A 20,153-nucleotide genomic window follows, 5' to 3' on the forward strand; every position below is an offset into this window, starting at 1 on the left:
GCAGTCCTTCAGCGGTATAGGGACTGACGTACAGTCTGCTAAACACTAATACACAACCTGCTTGGTCCACAAAAGTTCTTATAAGGACTGGTAACTTGGTATAGGGTGCTACGGTACATAGGCTTGAGTGCGGTACAGTCTGCTGTTCTGTAAGGACCGCTATAGGTCCACAATAGATAGGGTTGACGTGCACCACTGCTGACCGCTCACCTATACTGCAGCAGTCCTTCAGCGGTATAGGGACTAAGAGTTTTGTCACAGGGTCATTTAAAAAATGACATGCAGAGGAAGAGGCAGGCCCTTCCGCAGGGGTGGTAGGGGTAGGGCAGGAGCAACAGGCTTGAGCCAAAGTGGGAAGTTGCAGAAGGTGCGTTCAATTACTTTAAAGGATGCACCAGACTTGGTTGAGTGGCTCGCTCAGCCTTACTCTTCTGCACCCTCCTCATCCTCTCGATCTGCACCCTCTTCTTCACTCTCTGCTATGTGCACCCCCAAAGACACTACCACCAACAACACGACCACCACCACCACCACCACATACCTTCCGCTTGAGTCACTGGAATTATTTTCCGATCCATATCAAGAGGACATTTCTGATGCGCAGCCACTCTTGGTATTGGATCAGGAAGAGGAGGTAGCAACAAGCGCTACTCAGCAGTCTGACGCCAGTACCCAGATCAGCCCAAGGAGGAGGTTGGTCCCCGGTGTTGCTGCCTACTCCGAGATCTCTACTTATAGCGGTGGGGAAGGTGACGTTGATGATGACGTGTCTAGTGATGTCACGTGGGTGCCCACAAGAGAGGAAGAGGAGGGGAGTTCAGAGGGAGATATGGACCAGCAGATAGGGAGGAGAAGCAGCAATGACTTACATTGCACAGCAGGGACAAAGCAGACTGCAAATGTATCAGGAGCGAGTCATCGACCATGTACGGTCACATCTGGCGCTCCCAGGACACCGGCACATGGCTCCGCAGTGTGGGCTTTTTTTAACGTGTCCGCTGCTGACAATAGCGTTGCCATCTGCAATCTTTGCAGTCAACGCGTTAGTCGCGGTAAGCCCAATACTCACCTAGGGACGACCGCCTTAAGAAGGCACATGAGCAGCCATCACCGAGCCCAGTGGGAGCAACGGAACACACAAAGCCACACTGCAGGCTCTCACCGTCCAGCCTCGTCTTCTACTTCTCCTTCTCCTCTCTCCTCACAATTGTCCTCCACTCCACCTTCCATCACGCCAAGCTCACATTTTTCTGCAAAAAGGCAGGCTTCCGTGGGCCTAATGTTTGAGCGTAAAAAAATGATGATGCCGGATAACCCTCTTGCCCAACGGTTGGCGGCTGGCTTGTCAGAACTCATAGCCCGCCAACTACTGCCATATAAACTGGTGGACTCGGAGGCCTTTCGCAAATTTGTGGCCATTGGAACACCACAATGGAAGGTCCCAGGAAGGAAGTATTTCTCAGAGAAGGGCATCCCAGAGCTATATGGCCATGTTCAGCGGCAAGTGAATGTATCTCTGGCACACAGTGTCGGTGCCAAGATACATCTGACCACAGACACGTGGTCTAGCAAACACGGGCAGGGAAGGTATATCAGTTTTACTGCCCACTGGGTGAACCTTCTGACGGCCGTCAAGCATGTAACCCGTGGCACCCGTGTAGATTTGGTTTTACCGCCACGGATTGCATGCAGGCCTGACTCTTCTTCTCCTCCTCCTACTCCATCCTCCTCCCTCTCCTCCTCAGCTGCCTCCTCCTTTTCCGCTGCTAGCGTCTCTTCCACTGCACCGCCCAAGCTCCCCAGAACCTATTCCACATGCCAGGTGAGACGTTGCCATGCCGTGCTGCGTCTGTTGTGCCTGGAAGCAAAGAGCCACACTGGCCCGGCACTCCTTTCAGCTTTGCGTTCACAGGCAGATGAGTGGCTAACACCGCTCAATTTGACAGTTGGTAAAGTGGTGTGTGACAACGGTGCCAATCTGCTTAGCGCATTGAAACAGGGCAAAATCACGCACGTGCCGTGCATGGCACACGTCTTAAACTTGGTCGTGCAGCGATTCCTTGTCAAATACCCTGGGGTCCAGGACATCTTGCGGCAGGCAAGGAAAATCTCGGCCCATTTCAGAAGATCTTACACGGCCATGGCTCGCCTTGCTGACATTCAGCGGCGACACCATCTGCCGGTCAGACGTCTTATTTGCGATTGCCCGACGCGATGGAACTCAACCTTCTATATGCTTGATAGGCTGCTCCAGCAGAAACGTGCAGTTAACGTCTACCTGTATGAACTCTGCGAAAGAAACGGTTCTGGGGAGCTGGGTTTTTTTTCACCGCGCCAGTGGCTGCTCATGCGCGACACATGCAGACTTCTGCGGCCATTTGAGGAGATCACCAAACTGGTCAGTCGCAGCCATGGCGCCATCAGTGACATGGTACCTTATGCCTTCTTTCTGGAGCGTGCATTGCGTCGTGTCATTGATCAGGCTGTGGAGGAGCAGGAGCGGGAAGATGAGGAAGTCGCAATGCTGGATGAATTCCCAGGGGGGGCTACTCTATCTGAGACAAGTCAACAACAGGAGTCTGATGAGGAGTCAGAGGAGGATGGTGCCGGGGCGGATGAGCAGGAGCAAGAAGAGCATGCTTTAAACCTTTCTGGGATCCCTGTTGTGCGAGGATGGGGAGAGGAGAATGAAGAGGACGACATTATCCTGGATGATGAGCAGGAGCCAGGCCACCACACCGCTTCCACTTTAGTGCAAATGGGGGCCTTCATGCTCCAGTGTTTTAATAGGGACCCCCGTATAAAAAGCATGAGGGTCAAGGACCAGTACTGGGTGGCAACGTACTTAGACCCCCGGTACAAACACAAAATGGCGGAAATGTTACCGCCGTCGCAGAGGGCTGTCAGAATGCAGCACTTCCAGGCCTTGCTTCGAGAAATGCTGCATTCTGCTTTTGCGTGCGCTGGCAGAGGAGCAATTCCCACTCCCAGAGAAGGATTTGCGGGTACCAATCCAACAGCGCCTGCAAGAAGAGGCCGGTTTGAAGATGTGTTGGTGACTTCGGATATGAGGTCATTCTTTCAGCCGACCCATCGACAGGTGTCATCCGGATCCAGCATCAGGGAACGCCTAGACCGTCAGGTGTCCGACTACATTGGGTTAACGGCCGATGTGGACGCTCTGAGGAGTGATGAACCCCTAGACTACTGGGTGGGCAGGCTTGACCTCTGGCCAGAGCTTGCCCAATTTGCAATCGAACTGTTGGCTTGCCCCTCATCCAGTGTCCTGTCCGAAAGGACGTTCAGCGCAGCAGGGGGGATTGTGACCGATAAGCGTACTCGCCTAGCTCACCACAGTGTTAACTACCTCACATTTCTAAAAATGAATGAGGCATGGATCTCGGAGGAATTCAACACATGTGACCAGTAGACCATGTATATGTCTATAAACTATTTTTTTAATCAAGCACACAGACCTTCTTAATTCATTTGGCTCACTTCCTTGACCCAAAAAAGCACACCGTACTATATGCCCCTACCCTCCTCTTTGAAGAGGTTGAGCGGTGTCATATTTCTACTGGGGCTGCTTATGATATCCCTGTGCTGTGCTGACTTCCTCCTGGGGGTTCTTATTATGAAGGGATCACACTATCCCTGTGCTGTGCTGACTTCCTCCTGGGGGTTCTTATTATGAGGGGATCACACCATCCCTGTGCTGTGCTGACTTCCTCCTGGGGCTGCTTACGGTGCTGCTGTCAGTGCTGTATGTCACGGTGCTGCTGTCAGCGCTGTATGTCACGGTGCTGCTGTCAGCGCTGTATGTCACGGTGCTGCTGTCAGCGCTGTATGTCACGGTGCTGCTGTCAGCGCTGTATGTCACGGTGCTGCTGTCAGCGCTGTATGTCACGGTGCTGCTGTCAGCGCTGTATGTCACGGTGCTGCTGTCAGCGCTGTATGTCACGGTGCTGCTGTCAGCGCTGTATGTCACGGTGCTGCTGTCAGCGCTGTATGTCACGGTGCTGCTGTCAGCGCTGTATGTCACGGTGCTGCTGTCAGCGCTGTATGTCACGGTGCTGCTGTCAGCGCTGTATGTCACGGTGCTGCTGTCAGTGCTCTGTATTACGGTGCTGCTGTCAGATGCCTCTATCACGGTGCATGTGTCATTCCGGTATGTCACGCTGCTGGTGATCATCTCCTGCACCCTCTTCTTTGCCTACCCTGGTCCCTGACCTTCCCTCTCCTCCATTGCCTTCATTAGCTCCATAGTCCTGAATTGTTAGAACAATTTCCCAAATAAAATAAAAATGCTTGTAGTTATCGATCCCAAATTCACCTCATACATGTATTATGTCATTGTCCAGATGGTGGGACTACGTTTTACCCCCTAATAATTACCACGTGGCCGCAAATTCGACATGAAGGTTTGCAAAGTTCGCCTCCCATTGAAGTCAATGGGGCCCGCGGCGAACGGTCGGTTTCGCGAACGTTTGGGTCCGTTCGCATTTCGCGTTCGCGAAACGTCCCGTCGGAAGTTCGTCCATCACTAATCCTCAGTGATCTTTTGATGGCTCAAGGAAGAAAAGGCAATCTATGAGTGGTGTGTGCTCCATCCACTGTGCTACTTCAAGCCTTAATCCACATTTATGACCGGTAGATGCAGAAATACATGGAAAAAAACAAAAAAAGTACCTCCTTTTGTTATTTTGAATAAACACATGTAGATTTCTTCAGAATAACAAAAGGAGGCACTTTTTTTCCTTTTTTCCATGTATTTCTGCATCTACTGGTCATAAATGTGGATTAAGGCTTGAAGTAGCACAGTGGATGGAGCACACACCACTCATAGATTGCTTTTTCTTCCTTGAGCCATCAAAAAAATCACTGAGGTTTCGTTGGTGGAGGAAGTGTTTGCATAAAGTGCATTGCGTGTTTGACCCCCTGTAGGGTCGAATAAAGTAGGCAAGCGAGCATTGCATGTGGTGGTGGGATCACTCTGGATATGGAGGTTTTTTGGAGGGACATCACATACGTTTTCTATACATCGGTTGAAGATTTTCAAATTTTCTGGACTTTTTTACACATATTGCACAGATAGGTGTTGTGTTGTCTATTTATGTATTTATATTATTTATTTATTGCAGCGTGGCCACATTTTATTTCTTTTTGTTTTCTATAATGGGGGAGGTATGTGCAGGATAGAAGTTCAGGGGATATGACAGAGGGAAGGGTGTGTAATAGAGAGGTGTGGAGAATTAGACAGTGACAGTATGCACAGAAGAGGAGTGCAGAGAGTATAACTTGGAGGTATTTACAGGAGAGGAGTGCAGAGGGTATAAGTGGGAGGTATTTACATGAGAGGAGTGCGGAGACTATGACAAGGAGAGATTTGTGTAGGAGAGGAGTGTGGAGGGTATGCCAATGGCATTCTGACAACCAAATCCGTTGGATTTTGTCCGATGGATTTTGTCCGAAACTGTTGCATACACACGGTCGGAAAAAGTTGTCGGAAAATCCGATTGTACATAACGTGATGACGTTATTTTGTTACGAAGGGACTACGTTGAGGCTAGTAGCCAATAGCTTTGGTCTAGGAATTTGATCTGAGCATGCGTGGCACTTTGTCGGAGTAGGCTACACATGATCGGAGTATGTCCGATCGGAGCATTTTGTCAGAAAATTTTACGGACAAGTTGGAAAACTTGGTCCGTCGGATACTCCGACGGAAACAGTCCGATGGAGACCACACACAGTCGGATTATCTGACAAAACGGTCGCATTCCGTCGGAATCTCCAACCGTGTGTACAAGGGCTAAGAGAAGAGTGAAAAGGGTATGACTGTAGTCTCTATGTACAGGAGAGGATGGTGTTGGGTATGATGGGGCAAATCTGTGCAGAAGAGGATTGGGAGGGTATCACAATCAGCAGAACAGTTCACATTTTGACTTGCAAAAGGTGGTTATTGATATTTACATAATTAGCAACAAAATCATTAAAGGATAAGGACACGGCCATACAGGTAAAAGACAGGGGCTGCAAAGTGTTCTGCATAATATATTTAAGCACTCATTAAAAAAACTGGCTAATAGTAAAGTAGTAGAATGAATGTCAATCTCTTCATGCAGAGAATTTACAGAGGAGGAATAGAGTTCAAAATCAGTGTCCATCAAACGGCTTGCTAAATTTAAAGCAGGTCATTCTAGAACAGTGGAGGTGATAGGGAGCGTTTCCGCATTACTGTGGTTGGCAAAACTGCTGACACGTTCCCCACCACCTCCACTGAGGTGGTCCACAGACTGTGAAGGTTGTGAAGGGGACCCAGAAATAAAAAATAAAAAAATGAGTGTGTGATTGAAACTGAGGTTGATAAAGAGATTTAATTGAAATAGGTTATTAGCAGGGATTGTGTCATGGAGTCCTGGAACTATAAATATGTTACTGAGGATGCGAGATATGGGGCAGGGCTTTATTGCCAGAGAATGTTTGCACAGGAAATGGTACAACAAAGCTGTGATATTCACCGGATCAGAGTCAGAGGAGATGAGACAGATATTTGGTAAGTGCGCTGAATAAATGTGAACGCAAAATCTTTGTGCTGAGGGGTTACTGCAAATGCACTGGGGCATGGACGAGTAACTGCACACGTTGGGTACTGGCAGATGAAAGAATAATGCACATATGCAGAAGAATAGGTGTTGAGAGGTTAAAGCACATGCACTTGGTACTGTGTGCATGGGTATTGGGTGCTAAGGGGTTAACACACATGCCTGAGGACTGTGAGCTGAGGAGATATAAGAAATGGGCATTGAGTGGGAGATGGGCATTGAGTGGTTATTACATATGATGCCATAAGGCACTGAGGGGTTAATACACCTGAGCGGGGAATGGGCATTAAATCGGTAGTAAACCGCTGAAAAAAAAAAAAAACCCCTCTGCAAGACAATAGCATTGCATACTAGCACATTATGAAATACTAATGCCCTGTACACACGGTCGGAAATTCCGATGGAAAAAGTCAGATCGGATTATGTTGTCGGAAAATCCAATCGTGTGTGGGCTTGGACTTTTTCCATCGGAATTTCCGACGCACAAAGTTTGAGAGCAGGATATAAAATTTTCCGACAATAAAATCCGATCGCATAAATTCCGATCGTGTGTAGACAATTCCGATGGACAGTGCCATGCATGCTCAGAAGAAACTAAGAGACGAAAACTATTGGCTACTGGCCCGTTTATAGCCCCGACGTACATGTTTGACGTCATCTCATTCAGAACAATCAGATTTTCCTACAACTTTGTGCGACCTTGTGTATGCAACACAAATTTCGGACAAAATCCATCGGAAAAAAACCAACAGATTTTGTGGTCGGAATGTCCGACCATGTGTACAGTGCATTACCTTAGAACGAAGCCATGGCAGCCCACCCAGTCATCGCTGAGGGGGCTGACATGTTCCTTCAGCTTTTCTTCTGCTTCGCAGGCTCCGGCGCTGTGAGTGAACAGAGCCGTGATGACATCACTACCGCGCATGCGCTCGGAAATTCCTTCATTGCAGCAAGTTCCAGCACGATCCGCTGGACCTTCAGAGCGCAAGCACCGCTGACGTCAGTGGCTGCAACCAGGGTGAATATATCTCCTAAACTGTACAGGTTTAGAAGATATTCATTTCACCTACAGATACGACTTATTATAGGCTTACCTGTAGGTAAAAATGACCAAGCGTGGTATACAACCACTTTAAGGGGTTAATACGTATATGCCGGGGACAGTTTATTAAGGGGTTAATGTACACAAACGTAATATTGGTCACTGAGGGGTTGATGCACAGCACATCCCATACACTGCAGACAGGTCACTGTGAGCCTTATGCATTTAAGCTGGGTTTTGGTGACTGAGGCACTGCCCCTGCCAACGCAGCTGCTACACACTGTAGCAGGCACTCGGATGGTCTTGGCCGACTTCGGATTCGGAACTGACATATTTTTTACTGCCATTTACTGGCAGGAGAAAAGTGCCTTATTTTTTACTGGCTGCCAGCAAAAATACTGAAGGTTGGCAACACTGGGACAGAGTTTTCTCTCAATATAATACAATGCCCAGCCCCTAAACCTATAGCCCTTTATTAGGGCCCTATATCAGACCTGGAAGTGCAAATCAACTCTTCAGTAGCTGTAATGCAATAACCCCACACAATGTGTAAATCTATAAAGATAGTGAAAACACTCATTGACAAAGTCCATAGAGGTTGAACCACATAGGGGCAGAGCCTACACCTTTCTAGCCAACCTGGAATGAATTCAGTATGTAAACAGTGGGAGCGGGGAGGAGCAGAGCGGCTGGTGGTATATGCTTGTTCCTGTCTATTGCTGGCTTTATGTCACGGGGTGTCTTTGGGGTCAAATCAAGAGATAAGGCGGTAATTTTGCTTCTGCGCTATAAACAAAAAAAGAGCGACAATTTTGAAAAATAAATCAATATTTTTTACTTTTTGCTATAATAAATATCCCCAAAAATAAAAATAAAAATTTCTTTCTCAGTTTAGGCCGATATGTATTCTTCTACATATTTTTGTTAAAAATATATATATATATATATATATATCACCATAAGCGTATATTGATTGGTTTGCGCAAAATTTATAGTGTCTACAAAATAGGGGATAGATTTATGGCATTTTTATTATTAATTTTTTTTTATTAGTAATGGCGGCTGTGACATTATGGCAGACACATCGGACACTTTTGACACTATTTTGGGACCATTGCCATTTATACAGCGATCAGTGCTATAAAAATGTTATATAAATGACACTGGCAGGGAAGGGGTTAAACACTGGGGGGTGAACAAGGGGTTACACATCGGACACTTTTGACACTATTTTGGGACCATTGCCATTTATACAGCGATCAGTGCTATAAAAATGTTATATAAATGACACTGGCAGGGAAGGGGTTAAACACTGGGGGGTGAACAAGGGGTTAAGTGTGTTCTAGGGAGTGATTCTAACTGTGGGGGGGGATGGTCTTCTATTAACATGACAGCGATCACTGCTCCCGATGACAGGAAGTAGTAATCTCTGTCATGTCACTAGGGAGAACAGGGAAATGCCTTGTTTACAAAGGCATCTCCCCGTTCTTCCGCTCCGTGACACGATCGCGAGCCCCCAGCAGATATCGAGTCCTCGGGACCTGCAGGCACAGTCACGGAGTACACGGCGGGCGTGCCCACAATGCCGCGTCTTAAAGGGGATAAACAGGTACACCCATTTGCGTAGCCGTGCCATTGTGCCGACATGCATCATCGTGCACTGGTCGGTAAGCGGTTAATACAAGTTCATATGTTTTAAATATTGATTAGCTGTAGCACATTGTTTATTTTTTAGTTGGGAATGTAGCAACATTGCTTAGATTTTCTTTTTTATATCTGTACTGACATCTAGTGCTGTATTTGGGGGAGAGTGCAGTTTAAATCTAGTTTTCATTGATAATAAAGATCTGCCTGCACAATAAAGACAGGGTTAATTATGAAAAACACAGTTGCCCAGCCCCCTCATAAACAAAGAGAACTAGTAGAATTGTACAGTGCTAGAAGTTCAAGAAAAAGGCATGTCAAACTGGTAATCTGCAATTTTGTAAGGGAATGAGCACATGTAACAAATATAAAAAAAAAGCCTTATCCTAATTTAGTAACTGATGAGTTAATGCACACACTGCAGACTGGTCAACAATTGGTCAATGCTTATACATTGCAAAACGTTCACCAATGGGTTAATGCACATAATCTGCTATTGTAAAACTGGATCTGTTTTTGGAGGGGCATCTCACTGCTGGTATAGATGCCAAGAAGTGATACCTGTATATATGAATACAGGGGGAAGACCAATGTGTGTGTGCTGGAGGTGGGATCTTTCCAATCTGTGTGTGTACTAGAGAAGGAATACAGAGGAAAGACTGATGGTGAGATCTCACTGGGGGACAAGTCAATCTGTGTGCCTGAGGTAGAATCTCACCGAGGAAAGAGCAGTCTGTGTGCTGGAGTTGGGGGTCTCACTTTGGAAAGACCAACCTGTGTGCTGGAGGTGGGATCTCAATGGGGAAAGACCAATACTGTGTGCTGGAGGTGGGATCTCAATGGGGAAAGACCAATACTGTGTGCTGAAGGTGGGATCTCAATGGGGAAAGACCAATACTGTGTGCTGGAGGTGGGATCTCAATGGGGAAAGACCAATACTGTGTGCTGGAGGTGGGATCTCAATGGGGAAAGACTAATCTGTGTGCTGGAGGTGGGATCTCAATGGGGATAGACCAATACTGTGTGCTGAAGGTGGGTTCTCAATGGAAAAAGACCAATCTGTTCACCGGAGGTGGGATCTCACTGAGAAAAGACGTGTTTGTGCGCTGGAGATGTGCTATCACCAGGGAAGAACCGGGAAGAGGCAAAATCTTCAAGCGGAAAAATAAGACTGAATTGGGCATTATGTTAATGGGAAAGTGAAACTGTGCTGTGAAAATGAAACTCTGACTTACACTGTTTTTGGCAGCCAATACTTGACCATCTAACAACTATCTGGGAGTGAATGGTCATGAATAGGGCTGGATTTATATCACTGAGGCCTGTAGTCACATAGCCTGCAAACTTACAATACCAATACCCTCTGCTTAAACCACTGCTTTTACAAAGTACATTTTTTGTTTGATCCCAAATGGATTCAGTATATTTTACAAAGTACATTTTTTGTTTGATCCCAAACTGATTCAGTATATTGTGGCACTGTGCAAATAAGCATATCTATGATGACAATATGTCTAATGATGATGTTAAAAAATTGTGTTGTTGCTGACTGTAGATAGAAAGGCTACCTTGTGTCTGCTCCCTATAGTTCTACTGCTCCAAATTGTAAATCTATCCCTGGTCTCCACAGGGCTTAAAATTTCTAAACACTCTGTATGCTACACGAAAAAAGGTTTTCAGTTAAAAACAAAGCCATTTCTCTTTGAGCACCATTTTCCTGCAATGCAGTTTCCAAAAATGAAAGTTCATTTTGATGGTCCCCCAAAAAAATAATAAAAAAAAGGATTTTCAATGCAGGATTGTAATTCGACTTGCTAATTTATGCTTTTATAGGTTCTTGAAATATGCATTATGCCCAGTGGAAAATGTTCAAATGTTGCTTGTTGCTGCATGGAGCTGGAAACAAATTACACGCTGTGCCCATTAAACCATTCAGTACAACTATAGTTATAGACAATTGAGTCTAGGATTGCCTCTTTGCAACAAGTGAAATCTTGATATCGCTCATTGAGAATAATAAATATTACATACATTTCTTCAGGCACTATAGAACAAAAGAAAATAATAAATACTATTTACAATACTGACTATTTCACTGCACTATATCAACAACATCCAAATTGACAGGAAGGAATGTAACTAAATCTATTCAAAGTCGCTGAAAATCACCGCCACCGAGCTAATGGGTAGCTCAGGAGTTTGAAAACTCTAACTTCCAACTGAAGATTCTCATGCAGGCAATCTGTAAAGCTTAAAACTTTGGTAATTAAAGGATATCAAATTAAAAGTGAATGTCAGGAAACTAAATAAACTTACTATTCAGTTGTGTATTTATTTACCATGTAAATAACTGTATTTTAATACAGGTAATTTTATTTAAAATCTATTTTTATAAGAACTTTCCATAATCCCCGTTACAATAAAGAGCAGGCTGAGTCTGAGAGTACCAGTAGCACTTCACGGAAATCCCATGGTTTCTCTATTCAGCGCAAAGTAACAGGTTTGATTTCTTTTTTTTATTTAATTACTTTTTATTGCCATTTCAAAACACAAATCCAAAAAGAACAGAAAGATATAGTCAGGAAGTTTAGCTCTTAAAGAAAGAAAAAAAGAGCAAACAACAAATATGTTATTTAAATATTAATATCTCTGCTTATAGAGCATTTTTTTATTTTTATCAAAACAACAAGGGCAAAAATAAAAGGAAGAAGTGAAAGGAATAAGGAAGGAGAAAAGAAGACAAAAAAAAAGGGGGGGGGAGGGGGAATAATGTGATGAGTTTGTTTTTCCCTCACATCCATACCAGCATACAGGCCAAATTACACTTTTGTGTGAGGTTTTTTTGCAGATTTTTGAGCATTTGTACACACATTTTTGGTGCTTTTCAGGCTTCAGCGTTTTTTTTTAGCCAATGGAAATCTAGATGTTAGGAGCAGGAGAGGCACAAAACACATGCAAAAATATTCAATAGGTGCTTTTTCAAAAATGCATGACTCTGTGCTAAGGAAGCTCATGTACTTATTTGGGCTTTGAGTGGCAAGCTTCAGGCGGCACAGTGCTCAGATGTGAACAGGCACCATAAAATACTATGGGTATCTAAGCACTGAAGCACTTTAGGACCTTACTTATCTTTCCTTCACTCTGTTCAGCATTTGGAACTGAAGGAAATACCTGATACTTCTGGGTATGGAGGAACATGTGATTCACTCCATGTGACAGTGCTGGGCCAATTAGTGATATCACATGAGGGGTCCATAGCCTTGCATAAACTACAACCCTGGCAACCCGTAACTTCCAAAGGATTTCCCTTTACACTTGGTAGCTAAACATAGCAGTAGGGGAGCAATGCTAAGGTATGTGTTCCTGGGGTGAGTTACATTAAAGTGATGCTGTTTCTTTCATTTGCAAAGGTTCAGTTTAAGCAAACCCCTCTGACATTGCATAGGGCTGGCATATTGTCATATGTCTGGCAATAGGGGCTAGGGTGGGATGTATTTAAAGGGCAACCTGCCATGGTAAGTATTTACCTTCTTACCAGTGAAGTTCACTGTATGCTCTTACCAATTCTTCTTCTTAGTGCTCATGAGTGCTGCAGCTCCATTAACTGATATTGGTGAGCCATATTCTAGCCATCATGTGGAGTACCTATAGGAATGAAGAAAGTGTGTGCTTGCAGCGCGACAGCCTCAGGCGACCAGGACACGACCGCTGCGGCGACTTGTAAAACGACTTCTCTATAGAAGTCAATGCAAGTCACCCCCAAAGTAGTATAGGAACCTTTTTCTAAGTCGGAGCAACAGATTAGAGCGGTTCCATAGTACAGAACGGGATGCGACTTGTCAGGTGGCTAAGTCGTCTGACAAGTCTTCCTAGTGTGAACCGGCCCTTAGAAGAGGAACTTATAGGCATGTTGTCAGTGTGCAATGCCAGGCAGGGTCAGTGAAGTGCACTACGGCTGGTTTCACATGGGCTTTGGCTTATATAAGAGTAGTGTGAATGACAAGCTTTTACAAAGCATCTGTAGAGAATTTAGCAAGATTTGTTGAAGCTTTTAAAGCTGCCTTCAGCTCCAGTTTTTAAATGCTGAACACAGATCCTAATGGGAGTGATGATTGCCACTTTAGACAAGCTGCTAGCAGGCTTCAGTACTACTTGAAGCTTATTAAAAGCCTGTTAGCAGCTTACTTAAAAAACGCCAATCAGCACTTCCATCTGAATATGTGTATAATAATTGCAAACGGGAGCTGAAGTGTACATTAAGAACTTAGAGATAGTGAATAGATAGATAGATAGATAGAGCGATAGATGACTGCCTGGTATTCCGCATTATTAAACGTAAATCAAGAGAAAAATACAATACAAGGCAGGAAAATCTCTTCCCAGAATCCCTGTTCAGTTTTTTAGTCACTGCAACATCATGAGCCACTGTTTCTTTTTCTCAGGGCGAAAAGCAAATTAATGCATATCATTATCATTTCCCATTCTGGAACTTTCCGTAAGGCAATTTCAAAACTGGCACATTGAGCTCATTATATATTGGTAACATATTTCTTCTGCTATAATTCATTTTTGCCAAATCATTTTTTATATATACAGTATAAGAAGGTTAATTTACAGTCTTGCCCAGAACCAATAAATCAAAATATGCACGTAATAGAGGGATTAAACATGATTTAGAAGAACACTTTAATGGATGCCCTTTTTTGTTAGTCAATGTTTTTCCAAGTTATAGATTTTTGCCCTGTCTTTTAGCAAGAACAGTGATTAAGTCTTCCAAATATACTAAGAAGGTATGTCTGGAGGGAAAGAATAGAGCTGTTGCCCTTAACAGATTGCAACAGTAAGATTTCCTAAGGCAGGGCTCCATATAAAAGTAAGCACCTGACTGGCTACTAGAGGCAACACCTCCAATTATTTTAGCCAATACTCTTTTTTTCTTCTTTTATGTTTTTTGCTGATACAAATAAATGGAGAAATAATACAATCATCCCTGAATTAAAAGTGATCTAAAAACAATTTATTTTGTTAAATCTCAAAGCTAGAAATAATGTAAAAACTCACAAAAGAGAACAACCAGAATACAAATGAAGTTAAAATGCTTGACACTGGAAAGGCCTGGTTGACACATGATGTTCTGAATCTGTTGGCATTGTTGGGAGCATTTAAAGAGTTTAAAAGCCATTAGGCAGCTTTAAAGAGTTAAAAGCCATTAGGCAGCATTTAAAGAGTTAAAACCATTGAATGCTATAATCCATTCAATGTTATTGTAAAGCTCTTCCCGCCCCCTGGGCTCCTTAAAGACACAGAGAGCTTTTCACAGAACAAGTGATAGCAAACGAGCAACATTTATTCCCAGTGGAACATAAAAGAGACGCTTTTAACCAATTTTCTCTCTTCCCCCCCCCCCCCCCCAAGTCAATTTTATTTTCACAGTGTGTTCATGATCTGCTATAACAATTTGCATTCTTTTTGTATAGTGTCAGTGGCATAACATATGCACCGCATATATCTATAATAAAACAGCCACACATTCGAAACCTGGGAATACTTCAAGGTATTGCGTGCACTGGATGGGAATAGTAAATAAAAGGAAGCTGACTGTGCCTGCCAGTGAGTGGGCAGAACTGGCATACTCCTAATGACAGTGATGTTTTTGAGTCTGAATACAATTACAATGTGCATTAGCTGATTCAACAGGGAAACAGTGTACAGGATTACCCCCCCAGTGACAGTATACACTGAACTTTTGGAGACTCCTTTAATTCACATTCACAGGTCATTATAAATATAAATGCTACCCAATAGACATTTGTGTTTACAGAACAGAGCTATGTATACATTTGTTTTCCCATTTACAAAAATATATACAGGGGAGAGAGAGGGGGGAAAACAAAGAGAAGGGTGCGAAAAAAGAGAGGAGAAGGGAGAAAGAAAGCTAAGAAAGAGTGGAGGGAGAGAAAGAGCGAGAGAGAATGAGAAATAGAGAGAGAGAGAGAGAATGAGAAATAGAGAGCGAGAGAGAGAAAGAGAAATAGAAGAGAGAGAGAGAATAGAAATAAGAGAGAGAGAATGAGAAAGAGAGAGAGAGAGAGAATGAGAAATAGAGAGAGAGAGAGAATGAGAAATAGAGAGAGAGAGAGAATAAGAAAATAGAGAGAGAGAGAATGAGAAATAGAGAGAGAGAAGATGAAGAGAGAGAAGAGAAGAGAGAGAAGAGAAGAGAGAGAGAGAAGAGAAGAGAGAGGGGGGAGAAAACAAAGAGAAGGGGTGCGAAAAAGAGAGGAGAAGGAGAAAGAAAGCAAGAAAGAGTGGAGGGAGAGAAAGAGCGAGAGAGAATGAGAAATAGAGAGAGAGAGAGAGAAGAGAAGAGAGAGAGAGAGAGAGAGAGAATGAGAAAGAGAGAGAGAGAGAGAGAATGAGAAAAGAGAGAGGAGAGAGAAGAGAGAGAGAAGAGAGAGAGAGAATGAGAAATAGAGAGAGAGAGAGAATGAGAAATAGAGAGAGAGAGAGAATGAGAAATAGAGAGAGAGAGAGAGAGAATGAGAAATAGAGGAGAGAGAGAGAGAGAATGAGAAATAGAGAGAGAGAGAGAGATGAGAAATAGAGAGAGAGAGAGAGAATGAGAAATAGAGGAGAAGAGAGAGAATGAGAAATAGAGAGAGAGAAGAGAAGGAGAAAGAGAGAGAGAAGAATGAGAATGAGAATGAGAATTGAGAAGAGAGAGAAGAGAGAGAGAGAAGAAAAGATTTAGAATGCTCCATTAATCATAAAGGGAAATAGGAAGGAGAGAGGGGGTGAGAAACAGAATCACCTAAGAAAATACTAACATATGTACATATGCCTTCATACTCCATACATATATAATCAGACAAGCATGCTCCATCTCATGGCCCCCAAGCTGAAATCATCTAACTGATAAGTGACTGGTTAAGAAGGGTGCCCACTCTTTGCAGTTCCCTGTGTTCTATGTGTCTGTCTGCTTTTTTATACATCCAGTATAGGACTGATTAGTGTCATTTTGCTATTGTTCACAGCGCCCCCCCCCCCCCCCCCCCCCCAAAAAAAAAAAACACATTGGAATGGAAGCCCCACCAACTATGATTCCAATATGCCATGCAGGAGATGATACAAAGGTTCCAAGTTGCACATTGTGATCCAGGAACTTTCCTCCTTGTTGTCCTCAGGACCAGACGACTCATCTAATGATCTGCTGCCATCAGCACAGATGATGGACAGGGTGTTAAATGGGCAGCTCCTGGCACCTTTCAGTCCAGCATACAACTATGACAAGTGCAGAATAAAACACATACGAATGTCCTAACCCCCTCCAGGTCCATAATAAAACTAAGCACGAAGCAACAAGATTCCAAAGTGTCCAAGGAGCCATGCTGGACCCCCATCCCTATCAGCTCCATCATCCCCCGACTCGCAGCAGCAACAGCCTGATGCATCGCCTGTAAGTTCCCCGAGAAGATGACATGGAGCCATCTGTACCAACACAGAGCTGGGAGCAACTTACCTGTCATCAACAGGAGGGGGAGAAAAGTCAGAGCTGAGCATTGCCATAGGTTAGTAGGAATGAGAGCATAGATCCAATAGTCGGGGGGATGTGATGGGAGCCGGCGATGTCCAGCTTTGCAGAGCTCCGATGGAAGCGCACAGCTCCCTGCCTGCATGCATTCTGTGTGTCTCACTACCTCCAGCTGTTTATATCAGTAACTAACCGAGCAGCAAGCTAGAAGCCTAAGTCCGCACATGCTCAGTGCTGCCCTTCACTGCTGTCATACACAACTGCGGGGTCCTAGCGACTACTGCTGACCACAGCAAGAAGGTGCTCAGGGAGGATGGCACAAGCTCCAGGCCAGCTGTGCCCCAGCTGTGCCCCTCCCCAGCTGCACCTGTGCCCTGGCTCAGCATCCCTCACCCCTTCCTCTACACATTATCTACTTCTGGAGGGAGGATGTGCCAAATTTCCTCTTCTTCCTCCTTGTATAGGGAACTGAGCAATGTAATTAAGAGCTTCCTTCACTATATCAGATAGAGAGCAGGGGGTTATGGCAGTGGTAATGCAGTCAAGTCCCTAGGAGTGTCATTAGCTATAATTAGCTGCTAATTATTTTTCTATTCATTATCTTCATAATTATAATTACCCTGTAATCAACAACTCTGCTTCCTTAAAATTGCAGGGAAGACGATCAAATGAATCAAGTATATATGTCTTAAAGGAAAAAAATAAATAATTTGCATGAGCTACAGTAACCAAAATCATCTGTACATTGAAAGCTCAGAAATGAAAGCCATATTAAACCCAAAGGCAAATATTTAGTTATTTATATATATATGATGTGTGTGTTTATGTAAATTATATATATATATATATATATATAATACATTGTATAAAATGTATACAAATAAATAAAAATACAAATACATAAATACATAACTAAATAAATGCTGGTAAACGGCTTTCCTCGGTTGACAGGGAGAGCTGATCGGCGGCATGACCAGAGGGGGGTCTGTGCTAATAATCAGCACATTGATTATCAGCACAGCCCCCATAAATAGGTGCCCATAAGCTGCCAATCAGTACCCATCACTTGCCAGCCTATCCCTCTCTATAAATGTCTGTCAGCGGCTACAACAGTGTCGATTAGTGCCCACAATAGTGCCAATCAGTCCCCAAAAAAAGGGCCAATCAGTGCCCCATCAGTAAAATGTGTTAGTCCCCCAGCAAATTGCCAATCAGTGCCACTCAGTAATGCCTGTCAGTAGCTCCTTATCTGTGCTGCCTATCCACTGCCTATCCAGTGCCATCTATCAGTGCCGCCTATCAGTGCCCGTCAGTGCCACTTATCAGTGCTAGGGATGAGCTTCAAGTTCGAGTCGAACGTAAGTTCGCCAAACAGCAAATTTTATAGGGCGTTCACAGCAAATTCGAGCGCCCCATAATACACTGCAAGATCTCAGTGCATTGCTGTATGATGTTTGGCCAAAGAATACACCTGACCTGCATGCTTTTGCCAATCACAGCACGCTCCTCAGCGAGAGCCATCATTGGCCTCAGGGGGACTAAGTGCACATCCCACACTTTATAAGGCTGCTTATACAGTGCCCTTAGACCCCTTTCACACCACACCGCCGATAGCGTGTAAAATGGCGCTATTTTTAGCGGCGTTTTACCACCGTATTTGCGGTGCATTTCGGCCACTAGCGGGGCACTTTTACCCCCCGCTAGCGGCCACGAAAGGGTTAAGACCGCCGGCAATACGTCGCAATAGCGGCGTTTTGCCCACGGTATTACAGCGCTGCCCCATTGATTTCAATGGGGAGCAGCGATGGAGGAGCGGTAAACACACCGCTCCTTCACCGCTCCAAAGAAGCTGCTGGCAGGACTTTTTTCTGATGTCCTGCCAGCGCACCGCTGTAGTGTGAAAGCCCTCAGGCTCAATGGTGCAGCTTCTTTAGGGCGGATTGCAGGCGCTATTTCTAACGCTATAGCGCCTGCAAAACGCCCTGGTGTGAAAGGGGTCTTATAGTGTGTTATAGTGGACAGAGACAGAAAGATTGAGCATCAGTATCAGTATATAATACAGTGTAGTGCGGTATTAAAAAGAAAACTAACAAAAAAAAAACATTGTGTCCGGAAGGCCTCCAAGGAGAGGCAAACACTCACAGGCCACTAAAAGATGGAAAAATAAAGTAATATTTAACTGCAGGGACCGTTCTGCACCCAACAAGAGTGACCGGGAGGGGTTACAGTGTTCTGACACCACCAACACCTGAGGCCCAATGTTTCTGCCCCTGTTTAACAGGAGCATGTAATTACAATTTTTACAATAATATTTAACAGCAGGGACAGTTCCTGTGCCCAACAAGAGTGACTGTGAGGGGTTACAGTGTTCTGCCACCACCAACGCCTAAGGCCCAATTTCAGCAGAGTATATAGTGCAGTCCGTATAGTATATATACTGCAGTTCAGAGTATATAGTGCAGTCCGTATAGTATATATACTGCAGTGCAGGGTATATAGTGCACTCAATTTAGTATGGTATATATAATGCTGTGCAGGGTATATACTTTTCTAAACATGAGAAAAAGCTGCTACTTTACAGGCAGACTAAGGTGACCTCCCAGGCACGCTATTTAAAGGAATATTTCATTTTTACTGTTTCACTTTAAGCATTCTTAAAATCACTGCTCCTGAAAAAAACTTTTTTTTGCATTGATACATGTATTCCGGGGCAGTATCCCGGTTCCCAAACACTTTATATGGCAATAATTTGCATATAAGCCTTTAAAATTAACACTTGTTTTTTTACACGTTCGTGTCCCATAGACTTTAAAAATGTTCGCATGTTCACACAATTTTTTTGTCTATTCGCAAGTTCTGGCGCAACCCGAACTGGGGGGGGGGGGGTGTTCGGCTCATCCCTAATCAGTGCCACCTATCAGTGCTGCCTATCAGTGCCCATCAGTTTTTTTTTTCAAAATTGTTGGTCTTTTTTCATTTATAGAGCAAAAAAAAAAAAGCCACAGAGGTGATAAAATACCATCAAAAGAAAGATCTATTTGTGAGAAGAAAATTATAAAAATTGTGTTTGAGTACAGTGTTGCATGACCGTGCAATTGTCATTCAAAGTGTGACAGTGCTGAAAGCTAAAAATTATGGGCAGAAAGAGGGGAAAGTGCCTGGTATTGAAGTGGTTAAGGAGGCCTTCCCCCTGCCAATCCAATGGGGGGAGGGGTGGCTATTCCAGCCAACATGGGCTCCGCAGTAGTTGGGGATTGGTCAGGGCTCCTCAGAATACCCCAGATAGCTCCACCTTTCCTCTCCTCCTTCCTTTCCAAAAGATGCTAGAATATTC

General features: G+C 44.2%; 1 protein-coding gene across 1 annotated transcript in view; it reads right to left on the reverse strand.

Moving 5' to 3' along the window:
* WSCD1 (WSC domain containing 1) overlaps positions 1–17,050 on the reverse strand; it is a 314,800-nt gene extending 297,750 nt beyond the window's left edge. Inside the window, exon 1 of the mRNA XM_077480469.1 lies at positions 16,808–17,050. The gene's annotated coding sequence lies outside the window, so the exon portion shown is untranslated. The remainder of the gene's footprint in view (positions 1–16,807) is intronic.
* Between the last annotated feature and the right edge of the window lie 3,103 nt (positions 17,051–20,153).

Source organism: Lithobates pipiens, unplaced genomic scaffold, assembly GCF_037356315.1.
Source record: "Lithobates pipiens isolate NorthernLeopardFrog02 unplaced genomic scaffold, aLitPip1_a1.2 Scaffold_16, whole genome shotgun sequence".
NCBI lineage: Eukaryota > Metazoa > Chordata > Amphibia > Anura > Ranidae > Lithobates > Lithobates pipiens.